Source organism: Aedes albopictus, chromosome 3 (assembly GCF_035046485.1).
Source record: "Aedes albopictus strain Foshan chromosome 3, AalbF5, whole genome shotgun sequence".
NCBI classification, from domain to species: domain Eukaryota; kingdom Metazoa; phylum Arthropoda; class Insecta; order Diptera; family Culicidae; genus Aedes; species Aedes albopictus.
The window spans coordinates 314,429,039-314,448,097 of record NC_085138.1 but is presented as its reverse complement, the minus strand read 5'-3'; the positions used below and the strand labels follow the sequence as shown (position 1 = coordinate 314,448,097).

At 44.0% G+C, this 19,059-nt stretch overlaps 2 protein-coding genes across 2 annotated transcripts in view; both read right to left on the bottom strand.

The window, feature by feature from the left end:
* Positions 1–19,059, bottom strand: part of LOC109433075 (uncharacterized) — a 336,164-nt gene that overhangs the window by 13,659 nt on the left and 303,446 nt on the right. The window contains exon 4 of the mRNA XM_062842514.1: positions 1–19,059. This exon is cut by the window's left edge and continues 13,659 nt beyond it. The gene's annotated coding sequence lies outside the window, so the exon portion shown is untranslated.
* The window catches only part of LOC109425809 (solute carrier family 12 member 4), an 836,994-nt gene that overhangs the window by 726,437 nt on the left and 91,498 nt on the right, over positions 1–19,059 (bottom strand). The window lies entirely within an intron of this gene.

Sequence of the window (19,059 nt, the reverse complement as noted above, 5' to 3'; positions counted from 1 at the left end):
TTTCAAAAGGAATTTTTATTGAAGCTGCCCAAAAAATTCTCAGAAAAAGTTCCAAAGGAATTCCTATAGGTATCACCGAATGAATTAATTAATGAAAGGTATCTGGCTTATGAAGTTACCAACTCAAAAAGATTTTTTTGAAAATTTTCCACGAGTTTGGGCTTCCGGTTTTTCTCTCTCAACAGTGAAAAAATTTTCCAGTTCATTTTTTGATACCAAAAAAACATTGACGGGACAAAATGTCCTGTTCTGTAACGGAACCCAAGAAAAGTGATTTACGGTAGACGACGACAAGAAGAGGACAAACGGAAGGGGACAGCGATAGACAGGGGCGACGACGAAAACAAGCAACGTACTACATCAAACTCTGAGGTCAACACGTTTCAAAAACTGATAAATAGAATTCATGTATTCCAAATCAAGTCCTGCCAACACTTCTCTAACGGGTTTCTGTTGTTTTCCTCGGACCCAGAGAATTTCATGCAGCTCAGATTTGACCTCACGATACTCATCGCATCCCCATACGACATGTACGCTATCTTGGTAAGCCAGAGATTGCTTTCTGAGAGCCCAATACGGAAGGTATGTGCGTTCAACAAATAGTGGTTGCCCTTTGAACCATGGCTTCTTCGACACCTGTGGAATGATGGAGTGCAACCATCTACCCATCTCTCCATCTCTCCATTTGTGTTGCTAGCTGCTCAAGGTCTCCTGACGGGCCAATGCAAAAAATTCGTCGAAAGCGATTTGACGCTCATAAATATCGCCTTTACTAGCGCCCACCTTAGCCAGAGAGTCCGCTTCTTCATTGCCCGGAATTGAGCAATGTGAAGGGACTCAAGCTATGGTGATGATGTATGAGCGTTTGTACAAAGCACTCAAGACTTGGCGTATTCCTTTCAGGAAGTACGCTGAGTGCTTCATCGGTTTCATTGACCGAACAGCCTCCAGAGAGCTTAGACTGTAAAAGGGGTTTAGGTTTCAAAATACAGTTGGTGCCGAATTCCTGGTTTTCCTGATAGGATTCGCATAGTTCCTCGGCAGATTTTTTTGAGGACTTTATTATGTGCTTTCCAAATGTTTTTATTTTTCAAATCAATGTGATTTAACGTTTAAGTTACTTTTTTGAAAATTATTATTAACGTTTACGCCGTTAAACCTGGCGCAAGTTAAACCAATCGTTAATTTTTTGAAAGAGGTCTCATCATTTGTTGTGGTTTGTTTTGTTGCATTGGAATACAATGGAGTGGCAATAAAATAGTATGCTTAAGGCTCAATTGAGAATGGCAAATGTTCCAGAACTTAAAAAGCACATTTTCTTAAGATGATCCACAAGTTGAAGAAAATAAGAATGTCCGATTGTTTATTTAGTCAATTATGAGAATCGGACACGGTGGTTTTGTTCGCTCTTTCGTCATTCTGGAGAAAAGTGTTTTTTTTTTTCAGTTTGGAGAATATGCGATTCTCATTTGAGCCTTAATCAGGAAATAATCTGGCCTAGTGGAAAAAATGTTTGAATTTTAGAAAAATGGTTGTGTATAAAATTAAGGACGATAGAAGTTAGTTAAGAACACGAGTATCTTTATATCGCCACATTCAAAACAAAACAAAAAAATAAGTTCAGGCATTTTTTTTCATCAATTGAATTTTAAAGCTAACGGTTACCGTAACGAGCGTGAAATTTCTATGGAGCATTAACGATTTAAAGTTAACGCGTTAAATTTGAAGCGTTAACGTTAACGTTTAATCGACTAATTTTTGGTTAACGGTGCCCACCACTGGGAACTTGGAATTTCTAACTTATAATAATGATAATAATAAAACTGTTGAAATCATACTCTTCTTTTTTTTAGGATTTAGTGATTTGAGGCATAGTGTTGAAAAAGATAAAAAAAAATCCCCCTCCAAAATAAGAATCGAAACACAAAATCTGTAGTTTCCCATAAACAATCAGCATAACACGATTCAAAGATTCTCATTTTCTCAGACACAACAACGACTACGAGGCAGCCAAGCATTGAGGACATGAAATGAAATTACAGTACAGATCTGTAAATACAGAGGAGGATTAATGGATGGGTGGAACTGAGAAGCAATGAATGGCAATAACGAAACAGCCAACAGCTATGACACGGTGCGCGAAGTAAATCGCAATCTATGTTCAATCAAATCAATATATTGAATTGGTTTGATTGAGCATAAACACTGAACATCCACCCTCGGGGTGCTGACAGATGAGCGGAAGTGGTGATGATGACGTGACGACAGACGACAACCGTTGACGTCACAGTAGAGATTGATGTCAGGATCACGTTTTTGTCACGGTAGATGCATGCTGGGTTTCGATGACTGTTAATTACATCAGGTGCTTGATTCAGTCAATCTTTCATCCACGTGTGCCAAGGGTCCTGATGAGGAATTTACATTCTGTAGTCTTCATAGGGCAACGAGAACGTTCGTTTCAGTTGATTTGAGTTTTCGAAATTCATGCAAGTAGTGCATAATATAATTACAAGCTTGTACCTATTTATACTAACTCGTTCTGTAAACTATCAACCGGCCGTTTTACTCTCTCCCAAAAAAAATCGACACACCTTACGCAACGAATGGAAATGAGGCAAACAAGCAAGGGCAACATAAAATATAGCGCGAAATGGTCCATGGTAAATCGACAAACAAATGAAAATAAATCGATAACACATAACACTGGGTATAACCTGAACGGAACACTTGGCCTGGCTGAGGGGGAGCTATTTCTGTACGATTGATTTTCCATTCAAAGTATTCACAGCAGCAATTTATCGTCACTTTCGGCTGAAATGGTCTAGCTACGCTTACCGGAAGTACCAGTGGGAATTGGATGGACAGATACCAGTAACGGAGTACTAATTCAATGCTTATATGCTGGTAATCGAGTTGGAGATTGATTGATCTAAAATACCGAAGCCGGATTGCTTCTTTCACAATATTGATAATGTTATAGCACAGGCGTTACCCGAGCAAAATCTGATAGCAAATTGAAAACTAATTTTGATGTTGTGATATTGCAAATTTTGATACCTCGGGTTGTTGTCGTTTTGGTCGTTTTAACGGTTAAAATCATCAAAAATGAGAGAAGAAAAATGATCCTGTGACAGCAAATTGAAAACAATTTGGGGGCATCCATAAAGTACGTCACGCTTATAGGGGGGAGGGGGGGTTTCAGAAAGTGTGACAAGCAATGTATTAAGTATACGAAAACCCCGTACGAAGGGGGGAGGGGGGTCGAAAATTCCCAAATTTCACGTGACGTACTAAATGGATGCCCCCTTTCTGCTATCGATGATAGCAAATTGATAACTGTTTTTGTTATCAGCGCAATAAAAATGAAAAATCATTATACAGCCATTCCATAGAAAAACGATATAGTGCATCTCCGATTGTCGTGAAACTTGGTGGGCTTGTAGTTCTTCGGAAATAATTCGACCCGTATTTTTTTTTATTTCGTCATTAGGGTGACCAATTTTCATATAGGGTGGTCCAAAAAATCAAGGTTTTTCAAAACTAAAAATTTTCAAAAAATCGTAACTCTTGAACCATTTGACCGATTTCATATCATATCATAAAATCATATCTCAAAAACTAAAAAACATACATCTCTGATTTTTTGATATGTTACGCCAAATTTCCTGAATTTTCTGATAAAAATATAAAACCAGGGTACTTCTTTGGTCTCAAGACTATGAAAACATGAAAAAACTAATATATTAGCATATTTTATAGTACTCTTTACATTTTAGTTCCTTCAACGTATTTTTCCTGAAAATTACAATTCAATAGCTTTCAAACAAAAAAAAAGAAGTTTAAAATCGGTCAAATGGTTCAAAAGTTACGATTTTTTGAAAATTTTTAGTTTTGAAAAACCTTGATTTTTTGGACCACCCTATATGAAAATTGGTCACCCTATTGACGAAATAAAAAAAATACGGTTCTAATTATTTTCGAAGAACTACAAGCCCACCAAGTTTCACGACAATCGGAGATGCACTATACTGTTTTTCTATGGAATGGCTGTATATGTAGAATTTTTCGGTTGATATCAATTCACAAATGCAATTATACATAATTGCACTAATGATTTATCCCTGGACTTAATTTAGATAGTTAACTAAAAGATTTAAAACTATTCTTGTGCAAAATATTTACATTAATTAAAAATAACAGCAAACCGAAAACAAAACTTGAAATAAGAGACGAATGACGAGAACGGTAAAGTCTCTCTAAACAAAACAAAAATTAATTAAATTAAGTAAAGATAAATTGATATCAAAAATGTGATATCGATGTGTTACTGAATACAAATCGTGTTTTCGATTTGCTGTAATTTTGTTGTTGGACTTTGCTCGGGTAACTTTTCAGGACGCGCGCCTGTTTGATCCTCCAACTGCACCGCGCTCGTGCCGCATACGATGAGCGAGGTTTTTTGATGGTGTTGTACTTTTAACAACGGCGCGCGTCCTGAAAGGTTGAAAAATGTACGTGTAATTGGTACAGCTGTCTTGCATTCAATTTTTCATTGGCTATCTTACATGAAATGTAGCATTTTTTTTAATGTTGCTATTTGTTGCATAATTTACTTCGAATTCAAGTAGTTCTCGCTCGATGTAAAGTTGTGAAAATCAGACCCGGTTAGGGTCGTGCTCTAAATCTAGTTTGACTTTATATTCCACAGAACCGTAACTATTGTTCTGTGGTTTAGTTGGTTAAATCTCCTGACCAGCGGTCGGAGTCATGGGTTCGAATCCCATTTACACCATTTACCTCTCAATTTGTCAATGAAATGCACATTGCCTTCCAATGCTTTAGGGTCATACGTCTATTTCAGACATATTGGTCGACTGGTATAACCGAAAAGAGCAGTCAATTGATTGTCGCGTTCCAGGGGTCTTCGAAGAGTTTAAGGACGTTCCGGAGGTGTTCCTGGGGGTTTAATGGGCATTCCTTTTAAGGTTTTGGGGGGATTCAAAGTTGTTCCAGCGAGTTTCAGGAGCACTCCTGGGGATATCGATACCCTATGATTATTGGGGATCCTGGGGGATCCATGGGACATTCCAGGAGTGCCCCAAGGAAAGGAGGTTTCATAGGCATTCTAGGGGTGCACCAGGGGGACTCAGGGCGCTTCATGGGTGGCCTATAGGATTTCAGGGGGTTTAACCCTTATAATCTGAACGTACGATTTGCATATTCAGCTCCGGACTGGAAAAATCAAAACTTCGTTAATTCTGGACCGATTATGATCATTGACCATTACGTTCCGGAGTTATTCCAGGACGTACTGGGGTATGTTTTCGGCCAGGCAAAAGCACACTTGCGTTGGGTTTCCAAAATTCAGCATGCGACATATCAATCTTCGTGATTTTGCAATACAAGGTCGAAGGTAGTCATATTTTGGGTTTTTGACCACGTTGGTCACGTTCCAAGATGTTGCGGGAACCTGGTTCTTCTAAATTTCAGCATGCAACATATCAATCTTTATAATTTTGAAAAACAAGATCGAATGAAGTCATTTCGCTGATTTTTGGCCACGTTGGAAACGTTCCGGGGTGTTTCGGGAGCCTGGTGCTTCCGTGAAAATGCCCACTTTTATGTCTCTTCTGAATCCCAGCATGCGACATATCAAACTGCATTGCGTCTTGGAATATTCCGGAATCCTAACCCTTCCATGCAAATGACCACTTCTATGGCGACTCAAACAATGATGGTTGAAATACATTTGACTGAATATACCTGTAATCAAATGATAAATGGCTGAAAAACCTATGTTGGTCTTTAGATAAAACTGCAGATGCACCATCAAAGGAATATACATCAGTTCTAAAATGTAAGCTGTGAAACTAAAATGTAAGCTGTGAAATGTTATAATTCTTCAATTTGAAAAGTTTCGAAGAGTTCAAAGAAATGATTTCTGCCCTGTGTTTTGCTTGTTCATAAATCAACTTTATGATCTACCATGGTTTATGATGTCCTAAGCCGAATTCATAAAAATAATGTTTATGTTTATGTTTATGTTTATTTATATGTTTCATCTGACAATATGTCTTAATGAAAAAGTAATAAAAATAAAAATAATAAAAAAACTCCTAACATTGACATTAACAGGAACAAAATCCTACCATAAGTAATCACAATACACAAGCACAATAACAATAGTCAAATAATTAAAATACTAAGAATATCTTACGAACTATCATAATCAACGCTGACGTCTATTCTCCTCATGCAGCAGCCGTTCAATCCGATGTCGGAAGCTTAGAGTAGAGCAGTTAAAATCGAACACTACGTAGTACTCATTAAAGCGTGACGACATATACCGTACAGGGTCATGTAGTGCATAATTCGTTGCGCGAGCTGGGAGAAACAGATTGTTCCTAGTACGAAGGGGTCTCTCTGGAGCATATAATTGTAGGTCGGCAAGAATTCCAGGAGAATCAATTTCACCAACCAGAACTTTAGCTACAAATACTGCTTGAGCGATCGACCTCCTGTGTTCCAGCGTGTCTATACCCAGCAGCTGACAACGGTGCTCATAAGGCGGGAGGTTGTTGGGATCGTTCCAAGGCAGATGGCGCAGGGCATACCGTACAAATTTCTTCTGGATCGACTCCAATCGAGATATCCAAACTCTTTGGTACGGGCACCAGATGATCGATCCAAACTCTAACATAGAGCGAACCAGAGAGCAGTACAGTGCTTTTAGGCAAAGTGGGTCACGAAATTCGTCGGCAATCTTGAATATGAAACCTAGTTGCCTGCTCGCTCGCGTAACTATGTCACAGTAATGGGGCCTAAAGGATAGAGCGGAGTCCAATAATATTCCGAGATCCCGAGTAACTTCCACGTGCTGAAGTGGCACATTGTTGGTCGTATAATCAAACAATATTGGTTTTTGCCTACGATGGAAACTAATGGAGTTGCATTTGTGCACGCTGAGTGTGACGAAGTTTCTACTGCACCATTCACTGAAATCATTAATAAATTCCTGCAGCTGCAAACAATCTAGAAGGCATCGTACTACTACGAAAATCTTTACGTCGTCTGCGAAGAATGTGCGGCATCCACTTGGAAGCACGAATCCCACATCGTTCAGGAAAATTGAGAAGAGAAGTGGTCCCAAGTTACTACCTTGAGGAATACCCGAGCTGTTATTAAAGCAGTCGGAATGAGCTGATCCTAATCTGACACAGAGTTTGCGATTTGTCAAGTATGATTTATACTACTGCACCAAGCTCGATGAAACCCCAAGTTTTTCAAGCTTTCCTAGTAATATGGAGTGATCCACACGGTCAAATGCAGCCTTCAGGTCGGTGTAGATGGTGTCCACTTGCGCTCCCGATTCAATATTGCGTAGACAAAGAGAGATGAAAGGAGCAAGGTTCGTCGAGATCGACCTTTTCGGGTAGAAGCCGTGCTGGTCCGGTGATATGTAGTTTTTGCAGTGAACAAAGAAAGCATCGTAGACGATTGTCACCTTTCTTGAAAACTGGAAACATGAAAGAAGATTTCCACCGGTCCGGAAATGTGCGCTGAAGCAAGGATAGATTATACAGTTTTACTAATGGCAAGATGAGCTCAGCAGTGCACTTCTTCAGGATACATGGTGGGATATTATCTGGTCCTCCAACATTAGAATGCTTCAACTTGTTGAGAGCCAAATCAACCATCTCTGGAGTAATAGTGAAGACGTTGAACGCGAAGACATTGCTAGGTGTATTGCTGAGTGCCAGATCAACTTGATCAGTAGTGGCGGTGGTGTCGTTGAATACTTGCTTAAAGCGGTCTGCCAGCAAGTTACTCTTGTCGAGTGCAGAATGAGCACGTCTCTCACCCAGAAAAATTTCGGCAGGAAGACCTTCCTCATTTTTCTTGGTTTTCACGAACGACCAGAATGCCTTAGGATTGCGATGGAGCCTATACTGCATGCGTCTTGTGTAGCGTTTGTAGAGATAACGATTGTAGCTGCGATAATCATTTCTTGCCAGGGCAAAGGCGCGTTTGGTGAATGCATTCTTATTTACACTATATTTCCGAAGTGCTTTGGACCTTAACCGTTTCAACTTTTGCAAATGTCCATTACCCCATACTGGCTTGGGAGCTGGACGTCTTTGAGGAACATGAACTGCAATTATCTGACTCATAGTATGAGTAAATTCGTCAACAGCCTCATTAACACAAGAACACGTGTCGAGAAAATTCCAGTCAACTTGCGTGAGTGCTTGCGTTATGGAATCAAAATCCGCTCTGGAGAAGTCCAGAGCCAGCGCATCTTCAATATTTTCGTAGAGAATGGGAACAGAGATATTGATCGCTATTTCTAAAGCGGGATGATCAGCATCAAGATTGACCAAGGGCACCAGCGCTTCGGATACAGAACAGTCAGAGAGAGCAGCATCATTCACCAGCAGCAAGTCAAGCATCCGCGAATTGCGATTCAAAACTGTGTTGATCTGGACCAAGCCGTGGAAGTCTAAACCATCCAAAAGAGTGCATGTTGATACTGGCATACTAGAACGGAGTACGTCGATGCATGGTACTTCGTTTACCTGCACGATCCACACTAAGCCAGATTGGTTGTAATGGCCACAGAGAAGAGCCAAGTCATTGTTGTCCAGTCTAGACAACACATCACCAATGGAGTTGATGTGGTTGTCAACGTATACCATGTCAGTTTTACGATCTGGCGGTAAATACAAGGCACCAATGCTTACACTTCGACCAGATAGCTTGATTTTAACCCATAGTTGCTCAACCGAGGCGCTTACAAGAGCCGAGTCAAGGAAACAGCTAAAGCGCTTACAAACCGCAATCAACACTCCACCGCCTCGTAGTTTATTGCTATTTGACGGGTTGCGGTCATTCCGGAATACGGTAAACCGGCTACCAAACAATTGAGCAGAGAAGATCCGGTCGTCTAGCCACGTTTCGGTAAGTACTACCACGTCGTAGTCAGTATCTGCAACAGCTACGAAGAAATCGTCGATTTTCGTCCTTAAACCCCGTACATTTTGGTAAAAAACTCGGAGACCAGCTGGCGAGTAGTGCGTAGGGGACGTGTTACTGACAAAAGGAGCTGGTAGGGAAAATTCTCCAGAGGAGTCAGGGCCGAGCGATGATAGCGGTGGAACACAAGCATCTGCGCTGCGACAGTTGATCGTAGACTCGATGACGTAGGCTTGAGGCTCAGGAATGTGTGTCCCATCAACCCGTTGTGTCGGTTCAACGTTGTCGACCAAGCTCGGTAGTAGTCGGTCGGACGAGATTGCATCGAAACTAGAAAGCGAACTTATTTCAGGCAGGTTTGATGCCCAAAGCTGATCGTACTTGCCTTCAATCGGTGTTTGGAAGACCCCGTCATCTACACCATACACAGGGCCGGAAAGACTGTTGTGCGCTGGCTGCGACAGCTCGACTGTGATGGGGAGACTAGGGGCTTCCACAATGCTGGTTGAAATTGTGCGTTCCGGTGATGGATGCTGACTAGTTGCTGATCTGTAGATGGGGGAGGAAACCTCACACAGAGTACGTTCTTCGACAATCGAGTCCACATTATACTTGCCTACGCAAGCTTCTTAGAAGACCCCGTCACGTTCCTCAACTGCAGGACCGAGACGACTGTGATGATCGTTGGCAGCATTTGGCAGGACTGCGTTGAGGAGATCAGGGGCTTCCAAAAAGCTTTCCACGGTGCGTCTCGGGTGATGCTCATGGTTCCACTGAGCTGTTCTAGAGATGGATACGTACTGGCTACTGTCGTTGTGTTGTTGTGTTGTGGATTTTTCATCACAATTTGGACAATCAGTATCTCCCACATTGAAAAACCTTGTTGTTTGAATAAGATCAAGGACTGCCGCTATCATAAGAAATCAATGTTTTTGTTCTGAGTTCCATTGCTTTTTTGATAAGGGATGTCCCTTACCTTATTTGTGAGCTTTTTATTCAGCTAACTGTTTTATTATGTGTATTCAAGTCTTTATAAACTCATATTTTTGCCTATATTTTAACATAGACAATCATCTCTGGAGAAATCCCTGAAGGAATTCCTGGAAGAATTCCTTGAAGAATCCCTGGATTAAATCCTCGAGAAATCTCTGGAGAATTTCTTGTGGAATTTCTGGGGGAACTTCTTGAGGAAACATTGTAAGAATTGCTTGAAAAACCAATGGAGGTTCCTGAAGAAAGCACTGATGGAACTCCTGGAGAAATCCCTGAGGAATTTCTGGAAGAATCCCTGGTGGATTCTGAAGAGTCAATGCAGGTTCCTGGAGGAATTCCTGAGGAATTCCACGAGGAATTTCTGGAGGAATTCCTTAAAGACCAAAGGATGTTCGTGAAGAAATCCCTGGAAGAGCTCCTGGAAATATCTCAGGAGGAATTCCTGGTGTATGTTCCTGGAGGAATCTCTGGAAAAATCCCAGGAGGAATTTTTGGAAGATTCTCTGGAGGCTTTCCCGAAGGAATCTCTGGAGGTATTCCTGGAAGAATCTCTGAAGGAGTTCCTGAAAAAATTCCTGAAGAATTCCTGGAGAAATTCCTGGAAGAATTCCTGGAGAAATCCACGGAGGAATCCATAGAGGAATCCCTGAGGAACCCTTGGAGGAATTCCTGGAGAAATCTATGGAGAAATTCCTGGTGGATGCTCCTAAAGGGATCTCAGGAAGGATCACAGGATGAACATTTTAAAAAATCTCTGGAGGACTGGCTGCAGGAAATCCTGCAGAAATTCCTTGAGGGACCTACGGAGATTCCTGGAGAAATCCCCGATGAATTCAAGGATGAATTCTATGAAGAATTAATGAAGGTTCCTGGAGAAATCTCTGGAGGATTCCCTGAGGAATTCCTGGAAGAATCCCTGAGGAGTTCCTGAAGGAAACCGTGCAAAAATTCCTGGAGAAATCTCTGGAGGAATTTTGGTGGATGTTCCTCGAGAAATGTCTGGAAGAATCCCAGGAGGAATATTCGGAAGAATCTCTGGAGGATTTTCTGAAGGAATCTCCTGAAATTCCTGCAGGAATTCTTTGGGAAACCAATACAGGTTCCTGAAGATATCTCTGGAGGAACTCCTGGAGAAATCCCTCAGGAATTTCAGGAAGAATTCCTTGAAGAACCAATGGAAGTTCCTGGAGAAATCTCTGGAAGAACTTCTGGGGGAATCTCTGTGGAATTCCTGGAGCGGAGGGATCCCTGGAGCAATTCTTGGAGAAATCTCTGGAGGAATTTCTGTTGGATTTTTCTTGAGGAATCTCTGGAGGAATTTTTAGGAGAATCTCTGGAGGATTTCCCGAAAGAATCTCTGGAGGTATTCTAGGAGGAATCTCTGGAGGAATTTCCGAAGAAATTCCTGCAGCAATCCCTGGAGGAATTCTTTGAGAAACCAATGAAGGTTCCTGGAGGAATCTCTGGAGGAACTCCTGGAGGAATCCCTGAGGGATTCCAAGATAAATTCCTTGAAGAACCAGTGAAGGTTCCTGAAGAAATCGCTGGAGTCACCCCTGGAGGAATTCCTGAGAAATTCCTGAAGGAATCCCTAGAAGAATTCCAGGAGGAATTTTTGGGAGAATTTCTGGAGGATTTCTTGAAGTAAACTCTGGAGGTATTCCTGGAGGAATCTCTGGAGGTATTCCAGGAGGAATCTCTGGAGGTATTCCAGGAGGAATCTCTGGAAGAAGTCATGAAGAAATTCCTGCAGGAATCTCTGGAGGAATCCCTGGAGGCATTCCTTGAGGAACCAATGGAGGTTCCTGGAGGAACCAATGGAGGTTCCTGGAGGAACCTCTGGAGGAACTCCTGCAGGAATCCCTGAGGAATTCTAGTAAATTTCTTGAAGAACCCATGGAGGTTCCTGGAGAAATCTCTGGAGGAATTCCTGAGAAATTTCTGGAGGAACCCCTGGTAGAATTCCTGGAGAAATCTCTGAAGGAATTCCTGATGGATGATCCTGGAGGAATCTTTGGTAGAATCCCAGGAGGAGTTTTAGGAAGAATCTCTGGAGAATTTCCTGAAGGAATCTCTGGAGGTATTCCTGGAGGAATCTTTAGAGGAATTCCTGAAAAAAATTCCGATGGAATTTCTGCCTGAAATTTCTCCTGGAGTATCGAATAACTGCAAATAATGCTTCATCATTTATGGATGGTCTCTATGTGGAGTGTCAGAATTGTTTTAAACGAGTTTTAACCGCCTTTAAAGGTGTTTCAGAACGTTTCAGGAGCATTCCTGGAATTTTACTATCAGAAGTGCTCAGAAGGTTTCAGGGAGTCTCAGGGGCGTTGCAGGGATGTTCCAGAAGTTCCAGAAGGGGTTTCATGGTCGTTCCATGGTATATCAATGCGTTTTAGGGCGTTTCAGTGGATCTCAGGGAGATTCAAGAGCGTTCCCAGGAGTGTGCCTGGAAGTCTCACGAGATTTCATGGAGTTTCAGGAGGTTTGAGAAGCGTACCAGGATTTATATGCGCTATTAGGGGATTGCAGGAGCGTTTCAGGGGTTGTCAAGGGGTTTCCGGGGAGTTCCAGAGCATATGACCCTGATGTCACCAGATACCATGAAATGCATTAAGCCGCCTTGAAACCCTTCTGAAAATCCCCTGAATCCTCGAAAACCCCTGCGAATCCCCCCTGCAAGACCCTAATAATCCCTGATGCGCCTTAAAACTCGTTTAAAACAATTCTGACATTCCATATAGAGACCATCCATAAATGATGAAGCATTATTTGCAGTTATTCGACACTTCATTTTCCCTTGGTTCAGAGCGCACACCTGAAGACATCCAAACGCCGAAGTTTGCATCCATGTGCTGGTAGACGGCCGGCACTTCTCGGATGTCATTGATGTTAGAACTTGTATTGATTCAGTTCACTAGCTCGTAGTTAGTGGGATTCGAGCTCGGTTATCATTCGCGTTGGGCTCTATGAACCAGCGAACGATGCGTCTCAACATCCAGCGGTAGCGGTACGGTAACTGACTATCATCAGAAGCTAAGACAGGGGAGGTGATAGGCACTGCTCAAAGACAACGGGTGCTTCGACGGTGAATGCCAGAGGGTAAAGGACGAAAAAACGTTGCCAAAATGGATGTTGGTGTCGGGGACCCGGTAGAATAGTGAGCGATATACAGAAAAGCAAGAGTAATCAAAAATCAAATCCATCGCGAAAAGAAAAAAAAGCATGAGATAAATGCAAGGGGCTAGTCGCTTGGATCATTGTGCCAAGAGGTGCCAAGAACACCGTCTTATACGCTGTGTGGCACACCGAGGCACTCTGAGGCACAATTTTGACACTTGAGTTTGGGTGAAAAAACTAGGCAACCATGTGCATTTGACCTGTAAAATGGAAACAAACAGTTGGTTGTCTTGGTAGTTGCCAAGCAAAATCTGAATCATCAAGCAGTTGCACTTCGGGGCACACTGAGGCACAATTCAATACCCGGTGGCACACTGAAAATAATTGGCGCAAGTAAAGATGTGCTGAGCGACTCCCCCTTGGATAAATGTGATTGCTCAGGCACAGGAGAGTACATACATACATTTATTTGTTCAACATCATTAAGACAAGACATAATCAACAATAGTACGCCACAATACGCGGTATGTGGCTGCCGCTCTCCATCCTCGGTCGCGCCCAATGCTCGCCAAGTCACGCTCCACCTGGTCCGCCCATCGTGCTCTCCGCGCTCCACGCCATCTTGTGCTAACCGGATCCGTTGCAAACACCAGCTTTGCAGGGTTGTTGTCCGGCATTCTTGCAACATGCCCTGCCCACCGTATCCTTCCGGCTTTGGCCACCTTCTGGATGCTGGGTTCGCCGTAAAGTGCAGCGAGCTCGTGGTTCATCCTTCTCCGCCACACACCGTTCTCCTGCACACCGCCGAAGATCGTTCTTAGCACGCGTCGCTCGAAAACACCGACTGCTTGTAGGTCCTCCTCGAGCATGGTCCATGTCTCGTGCCCGTAGAGGATCACCGGTCTTATTAGCGTTTTGTACATGGTGCATTTGGTGCGTGGGTGAATCTTTTTCGACCGCAGTTTCTTCTGGAGCCCGTAGTAGGCCCGACTTCCGCTGATGATGCGCCTCCGAATTTCACGGCTCACGTTGTTGTCAGCCGTCAGTAAGGATCCGAGGTAGACGAATTCCTCCACCACCTCGAAAGTATCCCGGTCTATCGTAACATTACTACCCAGACGGATCCGGTCGTGTTCGGTTCCGCCTACCAGCATGTACTTTGTTTTTGAGGCATTCACCACCAGTCCGACCTTTGCTGCTTCGCGTTTCAGGCGGGTGAACAGTTCTGCCACCGTTCCAAATGTTCTAGCGATAATGTCCATGCCGTCCGCAAAGCACACAAATTGACCGGATTTTGTGAGAATCGTTCCCCGGCTGTTGAGCCCGGCTCGTCACATCACACCTTCCAGCGCGATTTTGAAGAGTAGACATGAGAGTCCGTCACCTTGTCGCAGTCCCCGGCGAGATACGAATGAACTGGATAGTTCACCCGAAACCCTTACGCAGTTTTGCACACCGTCCATCGTTGCTTTAATCAGTCTAGTCAGCTTCCCAGGAAAGCCGTTTTCGTCAATGATTCTCCATAGCTCTGCGCGGTCGATACTATCGTATGCCGCTTTGAAGTCGATGAACAGGTGGTGCGTTGGAACCTGGTATTCACGACATTTCTGGAGGATTTGCCGTACGGTAAAGACCTGGTCCGTTGTCGACCGGCCGTCGATGAACCCAGCTTGATAACTTCCCACGAACTTATTTGTTTTAGGTGACAGACGACGGAAGATGATCTGGGACTTTGTAGGCAGCATTCAAAATAGTGATCGCCCTGAAGTTCTCACATTCCAAATGGTCGCCTTTCTTGTGAATGGGGCAGATTACCCCTTCCTTCCACTCCTCCGGTAGCTGTTCGGTTTCCCAGATCCTGACTATCAGCCGATGCAGACAGGTGGCCAACTTTTCTGGGCCCATCTTGATGAGTTCAGCTGCGATACCATCCTTACCAGCTCCTTTGTTGGTTTTGAGCTTATGAATGACATCCTTAACTTCCCTCAGCGTGGGAGTTGGTTCATTTCCGACCTCCGCTGCACTGGCGTCGTCGTTCCTTCCGTTGCCGTGGGCCCCCGTGCCTACGTTCTCCACGCCGTTCAGGTGCTGATCGAAGTGCTGCTTCCACCTTTCGATCACCTCACGCCCGTCCGTCAAGAGGCCTCCGTCTTTATCCCTGCATATTTCGGCTCGCGGCACGAAGCCGTTGCGGGATACGTTGAGTTTCTGATAGAACTTCCGTGTTTCTTGGGAACGGCATAGCAGTTCCATTTCTTCACACTCCGCTTCTTCCAGGCGGCGCTTTTTCTCCCGAAAGAGGCGGGTCTGCTGTTTCCGCTTCTGTTTGTAACGTTCCACGTTCTGTCGAGTCCCTTGCTGCAGCATTACCGCCCTCGCTGCGTTCTTCTCCTCCAAAACCGTTCTGCACTCTTCGTTGAACCATTCGTTCCGCCGATTCCGTTCCACGTACCCGATGGTGCTCTCGGCTGCGTCGTTGATGGCTGCTTTCACTGTACTCCAGCAGTCCTCTAGAGGGGCCTCATCGAGCTCGCCCTCGTCTGGCAACGCGGCTTCGAGATTCTGCGCGTATGCTGAGGCGACATCCGGTTGCTTCAGTCGCTCTAGGTTGTACCGTGGCGGTCACCGGTACCGTACATTGTTGATGACGGAGAGTTTTGGGCGCAGTTTGACCATCACCAGATAGTGGTCGGAGTCGATGTTGGCGCCACGATAGGTCCTGACATCGATAATGTCGGAGAAGTGCCGTCCGTCAATCAGAACGTGGTCGATTTGAGATTCCGTCTGCTGTGGTGATCTCCAGGTGTAACGATAAGGGAGGCTGTGTTGGAAAAAGGTGCTACGTATGGCCATATTTTTGGAGGCGGCGAAATCAATGAGTCGTAGGCCGTTTTCGTTCGTTTGCTGGTGGGCGCTAAACTTACCAATCGTCGGTCTGAATTCCTCCTCCTGGCCTACCTGAGCGCTCAAATCTCCTATGATGATCTTGAAGTCGTGGCTTGGGCAGCGGTCGTACTTGCGTTCGAGCTGCGCGTAAAATGCGCCCTTGTCATCATCAGTACTTCCGGAGTGTGGGCTGTGCACGTTTATTATGCTGAAGTTGAAGAATCGGCCCTTGATCCTCAACCTGCACATTCTTTCGTCAATCGGCCACCAACCGATCACGCGCCACTGCATATCACCCATCACGATGAAAGCTGTTCCCAGCTCGCGTGTGTTGCCGCGGCTCAGGTAGATGGTATGATTACCTCTAAACGTTCGCACCATGGATCCTGTCCAACACACCTCCTGCAGCGCTACGATGCCGAACCCGCGGTCCTTCAGTAGATCGGCGAGTATGCGGGTGCTCCCAATGAAGTTGATAGATCGGCAGTTCCACGTACCGAGTTTCCAATCGCAAGTCCTTTTTGTTCGCTAGGGTCGTTGCCGTTGGTCTCGGTTCGTATTATTCTGTTGCTGATTTTCCGTTACAATGGTTTTTTACGGCTTGCTCGTAGGGCCTGACACCAACCCCCTACTTTCCAGAGGACCATAGTGCACAGTTGAGCTCAGAGTCCTTCCCTGGCACTCGGACGTAGATCAGCCGCCCCTAACATGGGGATCAGACGCTGTTGTGAGCCGCTCCTCCTGGAGAACAGACGCTCAGGTTTGCCGAAGCAAACCCCCCATTCCCTGTCAGCCTACGACCAAAGTTCCCACCGGGGTTGGTTACCCGATCTTCCCTAAGGTTGCTCATAGTTTCCGGCCGGTACCGCGTGGAGGTAGGGATAGGAGTTGCTGGGCAGAGGCTAGTGGATCACAATGGAATCTGAATTGCGCAGCATACCCCCTTTACCGTGCCACACAGGAGAGTATGGAACTGAATGATATGCGCAGGTTTTACGAAACTGTAAATAGAGTGCGGTGAAAAGCAGCGCCTTCTCCCGTCATGTGCAACAACCGTAATGGAAACTTACTGACAGACAAAACAATAATGGTGGTTGCCAGGTGCAGAGAACAATTCCAGAAATTGTAAAACGGTGGGAATGGAAGAGCGACAGACAGAATTCAAATTGACGACACGACGGACAGTTTGTGGAACCTCCAACGCCAGATGAGGTCAAGACAGTCATTAGAGGGCTAAAGAACAACAAAGCTGCTGAGAAGGACGAACTCCTGGCCGAGCTTCGCAAGCACGGTAGTGAGCAGCTGCATCAACTCTTACATCGTATCATATTGAAGAATAACCACCTGCTAGTTGGTTCGGTGGTATCATAAGCACTCTATATAAGAAAGGGTATTGGGGAGTGCACCTGGTGTGATGGTTAGAACACTTGACTATCACGCCGAGGACCTGGGATCGAATCCCACTCCCGACAAACTCGCGAAAATGTGAGTTCTTCCTCGGAAGGGAAGTGAAGCGTGGGTCCAAAGATGAACTTAGCCTAGGGTTAAAAATCTCGTTAATACAGATACAAAAAATAAAAAGGGTATCAAGCATGGTATCAAGTAGATTGTGTGAATTTCAGAGGAATAACACTTCTTAACCCTTCTTTGGCATTAAACTCTAAATTTGTTATGTACTCTGGATTATTCGGAATTGTTATAAGTCAAATAATGATTCTATCTCTAGGGCCTAAATTATGGAAACGATTCTACCAAACGGAACATTGCAACCCAGTTATGAACCAAACGCTGCATCCAGTCTCATCCTGCACTGTTTACAGAATCCAGTTTGTTGGATCGCTTCCAAGCAATGCACCGGAAGTATCCTTCTGCCATCGTTGTCGTCCTCGTCGTTTTCACCAACACCCCCGCGCTCCGTTATCACCCATTTCGCATAGGAACACTAGCAATGTTAAATTTCCTGTAAACAAGTCACCCGACAACTATTGGGGCATACTCAAATTCGAATTACTCTTCTGCGAGCGCGCGCGTGGCAAGGACGTCGTCGTCGCAGCAAATGCGATAGAGGTTGTACTACAGGCAACTTCCTCGGCCCTTGCCTATGTGTGAACGAACACATCTCATTCGCTGCCGCCGCCGGTCTGGATATGATAGCGAACACCCAATATATGGTGCGAGGCTTGTCCTGGTACCCTCCTGGTAAACAAGTTGGAAACCATCGTGTTGCAGACTGTGCATTAGCCTGGTACACGGTTTATATGGGAAAATACAAAAAATGGAAAAACTCTAACTCCTGTATACTTTTTGAGTTCCTCTTTGGTCCCAAATCAACTGTGCAAAATTTCAGATCGATCGGAAAAACTATATTTTAGCGCCCGCCATTCTTAGTTTTTCATACGATTTACTATGGGGAAATTTTACATCTGCAAAGAAAAATCGCTAGGAGTTACCCCTAGATCCCTAAAAATAAGTCGATGAATGATTTCTGTAGAAAACTTCACGAGGAATCAGACCTCCAAAGACCGCAAACCGATGCGACGTTCGTGGAAAAAGTTATTAAGCCTCTCCCGATCGGTAAAATGACCAGATTTTATTATTTATTGTTATTCCTTACATGTTAAACAGCATTAGCATGCCATTCGGTTTTCAGTTAATAACTTTTTCCACATGCCTTAGATCGCTTTGCGGTCTTCAGAGAGTTGGTTCCTTGTAAAATTTCCAACAGAAATCATTCATCGATTTATTTTTAGGGGTTAAGGAACAACCTGTGGCGATTTTTCTTTGAAAAAGTGATTTTCCCCATAGTAAATCGTATGAAAACTTTAAATGGCTGGCGCTAAAATATAGTTTCTCCGATCGAGCTGAAATTTTGCACAGTTGATGTGGGACCAAAAAGGAACTCAAAAAGTGTACAGGAGTAAAATGTCTTTCGGTGTCCCACTCTACTGTGCATACCAAATTTTGTGGAACGAGGAATGTGATATATAACGTTACTCTTGGGATAAAATATATTGGGTCTACAGTTCACTTTTTATCATTTATACATAAATACTCACTAGCTGTAAGACTGGGTGGGAAAATTAC